Consider the following 6343-nt stretch of genomic DNA (forward strand, 5'->3'; position numbering starts at 1 on the left):
GTGCTTTGCTTGCGCTTGGTGTTGTAGTTCATTCTGCAACCCAAGAGCAGTCCTTGGACGGGGTGTTGAGGCGTTCATGGACGAAGAATTGGTTGCTCCAGCGTGACCAGTTCTCGCACATGCCTTTGCTTCGTGAGATCAGGGAGAATAATCCTGATGATTTCAGGAATTATCTCCGGATGACGGACCCCGTTTTTCACCGTCTGCTGGCTTTGCTGACCCCTTATATCAGCAGGCAGGATACCTGCATGCGGCAAGCCATCACTCCGGAGCAGAGGCTCGTCGCCACGTTGCGCTACTTGGCGACAGGGAGAAGCCTTCAGGACCTGAAGTTCTCGACAGGCATCTCCCCCCAGGCTCTGGGGATCATTATCCCAGAGACCTGTTCTGCCATTATACAGGTCCTGCAGGAGGACTATATTAAGGTAAGATTTAGCATTTAACATCACATTTTATTGTCTTTAATGTTTGCTAATGCCTTGTATTTCTTTCCTCAATCTCGAATTACCATGATTGCAATATGCTGTGAATGTCCCCTTTTTTTCCTCATGCATGCTGCAATCTTTTAATGCTCCTTTTTTGTTTTTCATGCATATTTGCCTTCATTAAACCTCACCAACATGCTATGGTAGGCCCATATCCACCTAGTCTAGTCACTTAAAATGTCTTTTGTCAGCTCCATTCTATAGCTTTATCCTCAAACCAAACATTTAATATTATTCCAAATGGTCTGTGTCCCCTTAACTGAATCCCCCCCCCCCCCCCCCCCCTTAATAGTATCCCAAATGGTCTGTGTGTCCTTTAACTGGACCCCCCCCCCCCCCCCCCACACACACTTAATATAATTCCAACGAGTCTGTGTGTCCTTAAATTAATGTTGAATTATATATTGTAGTTTTTAACACACTTCAACCCTGGAATGATTTTCCCCCCTTCCTGACCTTCATCACTTTTTAGGGTGATTTGGCAGTGCGTTTAGGGTGATTTGGCAGTGCGTTGTTTGAATTGACAATTGTGCGTCCTTGTAACATGGCTCCTCCTAGTAAAATATCTTTATTTTATTAGCACAAAGCGATTTTGTATTTGGTTCTCTTTGATCACCTCTGCTTTTTTAGTTTTGGTGATTAACCACCAACAAACCCAAAATGCATTTTTCAAAATATGCTTTTTTTTCTCTCTTTTCACTCTAAAGAAAGATAGGCACAACAATATATCACCATGATTTTTTTGGACATCATTTGATGCTGATACGTATTCTTTTAGTAAACAAAAATGTGTTAAAATGAATCACAATTTAAGCGTTTCTTGATTGTTTTGGTTAAAAGTTCAATCGTTTCGGAAATATGGTCTATTTTGCTGGCATTTGTAAAATCTTGCCATTTTTGAAAATAGTAATGGCGTTGCCTAACCGTTTTTTATTATTTTTGTGGTTTTTGGTTTTTCTGGTGACTGCCACATTATGGCGGACACATTGGCCAATTTCCATACATTTTTGTGACCATTGTCATTAATACAGTGATCAATGCTGTCAAAAATTGTCTTGATTACTGTAAAAATGTCACATGCAGTGAATGTGTTTTATTAAGCACAAGGGGGCCAAGGAATGGTTTAAAGTGTGTTCTGGGTGAGTGTTTTTCTTAACTGTCTGGGGGATGGGCTAGCAGTGACATGACCCTGATCACTGCTCCCAATGACAGGGAGCAGACGATCGGTGTCATGTGACTAGGCAGAAGCGTGAACTAAAGTTTGTGTTGTAATGTACAATGTTTAATGTGCAAAAGTACTGATTTTGTTTTTTTTCTGCTTTTTGCCTCCCCAGTTTCCTTCATCGCCACAGGAATGGCAGACTGTGGCATCCCATTTTGCCACCCGGTGGGACTTTCCTAACTGCGGTGGTGCCATAGATGGGAAGCACGTACACATTGTGCCACCACCCCATTCGGGGTCATACTTCTTTAATTACAAGGGGTTTCACAGTATTGTGTTAATGGCGGTGGTGTCGGCACAGTACGAATTTCTATATGTGGACGTGGGGAAGAATGGCCGCATGTCGGACGGAGGAGTCTTCGCGACGACGGAGTTCTACCGACGTCTACAGACAGGTGGCCTGGGCTTGCCACCTGATTCGGAGAATGTGGAGGAACTACCATTCGTCTTCATCGCGGATGAGGCTTTTGCTCTGGACAACCACATAATGCGGCCATTCCCCCAAAGAGCCCTCACCCCGGAGAGGAGGGTTTTTAACTACCGGCTGGCCAGAGCGAGAAGAGTGGTGGAGAATGCTTTTGGAATAATGGCCAGCCGGTTCCGTGTATTTCTGACGGCTCTAAACCTAGCCGAATACAAACTGAACTCTGTCATCCTCACATGCTGCATTCTGCATAATTTTTTAAAACAATACTCCAATACGTATTTATCGGGAATAATGCCGGAGGCTGGAGTTTGGACAGAATCCATGACAGGCCTGGATACTGGCCGTACTGGCTTGGCCCCCCTAAGTGCACGTGAAGTGCGTGAAAGATATGTCACTTATTTTAATGGTAGGGGGGCCATTGCAATGCCACCCAATCTTTAAATTTTAAAAAGAGGAAAAAAATAAAATAACCTCAAATCTGAAATGTGTTTTCTTGCTTGCTTTTGGTTTGTGCTGTCTCCTATGTTATCCTAGTGCACTTGTAGTGCCAAGTGTATTTTCATTAAATTCAATAAGGCCCATTGTCACTGGATACACAAAATCCCCTTTCCCAAACTGGTATTAAGCATTGAAAGAATACGCCACACATTCTTGATGATTCAAAATTTTAATTTGGCCACATTCACATGTGCCATGGAATATTTAGTGATCTTAAATGTTTTTTTTGGGTTTATTTAACTTTCTTTGGCAAACATTTTTTGGTTTCCTTTTTTTTAATTTTGTCAATTTTTTTTTTTTTATTTTTTTTTTGGGGTTTTTATTTTTCGCTAAAAAATATGAAAAATGTATAACAACAATCAGCCACAATCGTAAAAATTGGTGAAGTAATAACAATATTTGAACTAAAACAAGGGAAATGAAGAACATGATCGATATTCTGGAGAAACGGATTATATTCTCCCCAAAATATTGATCATGTTCTTCATTTCCAGCTGCATATTGTCAATCTGAGTCTTCATGAGATCCAGGCTAGTCCGCATGTCATCTAGTTCCCCATTCCAGCCCATTATCTGGCCAATCAGCCTTTGTGCGCTGTCACTGGAAAATGGGGCCCTTTCCACAAACAGAACATCACCTACAATAGATGGTAAAAATTGGGTCACAAATTATGCAGTCATACATGGATTTCAACAAGCTGGGGTGTCAGACACTCACCTGGTGGGGTGCCCAGCTCCCCTACTTCCTCCACCTCTCCTTCCTCCACCTCTCCTTCCTCGACATCCTCGGGGGGGGCACTGGTGCTTGGAAATGTGTCGCTTTCCAAAACCACAACATCACCTAAAATAGATGTAAAAAAATGTGTTGGGAAATATGCAGGTATACATCGATTACCTGAAGCTGTGATGTCAGACACTCACCTGGTGGGGTGCCCATCTCCTCTCCTTCTTCCACCTCTCCTTCCTCCACATGCACATCCACGGGGGGGATGGGGCTAACCTCACATTCCTGCTGGCAAGGGTGGCGGTCCCTGGGATCCTGCTTTGTGAGGCTTTTCTCCCCTATGAGAAATTAACAAACAAAAAGGTATACTTTAGCACACAGATATTTAAGGCCAGAACTAGGAAGATGAAACCTTGATTAAAAGTGTTGTACAATTGTCGGTTTATGAAGAGATGCACAATGTGAAGACATCAGAAATCAATTCACTTTGCCCAAAAAAGCAAATAATTAGCTTTTTGTGCCAAGGTTCACACATGCCCCACCCCCCCCCCCCCCCCCCAAGTATACCAGGGAACCCCGTGTGGCGTGTGGTTTACCCTAATAAATGTTCTCTGGTGTCCCACACCTTTGCTCGTGAGTGCAGATGTGTTTTTACCCAGCTGCCAAGTGTCGTCTCCTTCAATTACACTGAATGTTCTTTTCTAGTCATTGTATTTTGAAACACATCTAAACCACAATGTCCTAATCATTTGTTGTGTCTTTATAAATTACACAGCCAAAAAATGCTGTTCAAACCCTGTATCAAAAACGAGGTTTGCAACGAACACTTTACGAGCGGTTGAAAACGATACGATTCTTTTAACTGTATACAACATTAAAGCAGCAATTTTTGACATTGTACAAAGGTAAAGCATATGGATCTGTATTGTATGCAATAATCCTAAAATAGGAACACACGACTAGTACTTACTTTTTTTCAGAAGTTTCTTGATCCTTCTGTATTGATCCGGCTCCCTCAATTTCAGGTCGGACCACCGCTTCCTTAATTGGTCTTTTGACCGTCGTACCCCAAAACGAGTATGCAGGGTCTTTACTACTTTGGCCATGATTCTGGCCTTGCGCAAGTTCGGATGGGTGTATGGTCCATGGTTGCCATCATAATCCTTACTTCGCAAGATTGCCACCATCTCCACCATCTCTTGAAATGCCATATTTGAGGCCTTAAATCTCAGCTTTCCGGATCGGGACGTTTGTGGCTCCGGGGATTCATGATTACTGGAGTCATTAAGATCAAGCACCTGTTGTGTTTCCGCCATGTTTCTCCTACTGCGCACCGTAGAGAAAAGGGGGCGGGAAATATTCTTGTAAAAGAACGTCATGGGCGGGCAAAGCAGGCGTAGTTCTACGCGAACGCACTGGGTCTTACGCCAAAATGCACATGTCGTACGTACGTTAAGTGCGCAGAAAGGGCGGGAAGCCATGAACTTGACTAAAAGAACGTCAGGGGCGGGCAACGCAGGCGTAGTTCTACGCGTACGCACTGGATCTTACGACAAATTTCACACGTCGTACGTACGTTAAGTGCGCAGAAAGGGCGGGAAGCCATGAACTTGACTAAAAGAACGTCAGGGGCGGGCAACGCAGGCGTAGTTCTACGCGTACGCACTGGATCTTACGACAAATTTCACACGTCGTACGTACGTTAAGTGCGCAGAAAGGGCGGGAAGCCATGAACTTGACTAAAAGAACGTCAGGGGCGGGCAACGCAGGCGTAGTTCTACGCGTACGCACTGGATCTTACGACAAATTTCACACGTCGTACGTACGTTAAGTGCGCAGAAAGGGCGGGAAGCCATGAACTTGACTAAAAGAACGTCAGGGGCGGGCAACGCAGGCGTAGTTCTACGCGTACGCACTGTATATAACGACAAAACCCCACATGTCGTATGTTCGTTCGCGAAAGTAGGAGCAGAAGTTGGGAGCAAGAAAAACGAAGGTAAGTTTAAACCATTTCCCCAAATAAGTGGCAGATCCTGGAGTCTATCTTGGGCTGAGATTAGGAGAGTCTGAGCTAACATTATGTTTTTTGGCTTGTGTATTGTCTTTCAGAAAAATGAATCAAAAATTCAAAGATCCAGAATTTTTAACTCTGTTTATTGACAAGTATAGAGAGATGTCAAATCTGTGGCAAGCCAAGCACAGGGATTATTTTAATAAACCCGTAAGGAGGGCAACACTGGGGAGACTTTTGACATTTGTGCAGACTTGGATCCCAGAGGCAAACGTGGACTTTGTGGAGAAGAAAATTCAAATATTGCAAAATATGTACAGAAAGGAAAAGAAGAAAATCGAAAATTCCAAGACATCAGGAGCAGCACCAGGTGATGTGTATGTACCCAGGCTGTGGTACTTTGAAAAGCTACGGTTCCTGGACGACCGGTGTAGACCCAGGGAGTCGCTTTCAACTCTTCCCTCCACCCTTCCCTCCACCCTTCCCTGCAGCATTCCCTCCACCTCAGCAGAGGCTGATGAGCCTTCCATCCTGGAGGAAGCGGATGCACCCAGCTGGAGCCAGGTATTTTTTGCACAAAAATAGTGATATTCAGAATATAAATGATGTTAACTAGATGTTATTCGAATTTGTACGCTATTATTGATGTTAAAAAATAGTTAAAATTTGGACATATCAATTTACAGTAGTGGCCAGAAATGTTTGTCACCAGCAGAAACAAGAAATAGTGGTGTCATAATGATACTCTTTTATATGTATTAACAGAATTTTGAAGTCAGGAGCTGAAAAATGTTTAGGATTGATGAACAAAAAACTAAAACAATGTCCCTTTTTTATACACAGGAGGAGCTCAGCCAGGAGGAAGGTGGGGAAAGTGGCAGGCAGGAGGAGGCTATGCCCACTCTCAGCCAGGAGGAGTCCATGCCCTCTGTCAGGCAGGAGGTGGCCGGGCCTAGCAGAAGCATGACGACTTCTCA

General features: G+C 43.7%; 1 long non-coding RNA gene across 1 annotated transcript; it reads left to right on the forward strand.

Annotated features, from left to right (window-relative positions):
* Positions 1-268: 268 nt before the first annotated feature.
* Positions 269-2618, forward strand: LOC143984439 (uncharacterized). Its single transcript, XR_013274861.1, has 2 exons — positions 269-425; positions 1820-2618. It is a non-coding gene; the product is annotated as an uncharacterized LOC143984439 (long non-coding RNA).
* The last annotated feature ends 3725 nt before the right edge of the window (positions 2619-6343 follow it).

The sequence above is a fragment of the Lithobates pipiens genome, unplaced genomic scaffold, assembly GCF_037356315.1.
Source record: "Lithobates pipiens isolate NorthernLeopardFrog02 unplaced genomic scaffold, aLitPip1_a1.2 Scaffold_16, whole genome shotgun sequence".
Classification (NCBI taxonomy): Eukaryota; Metazoa; Chordata; class Amphibia; order Anura; family Ranidae; genus Lithobates; species Lithobates pipiens.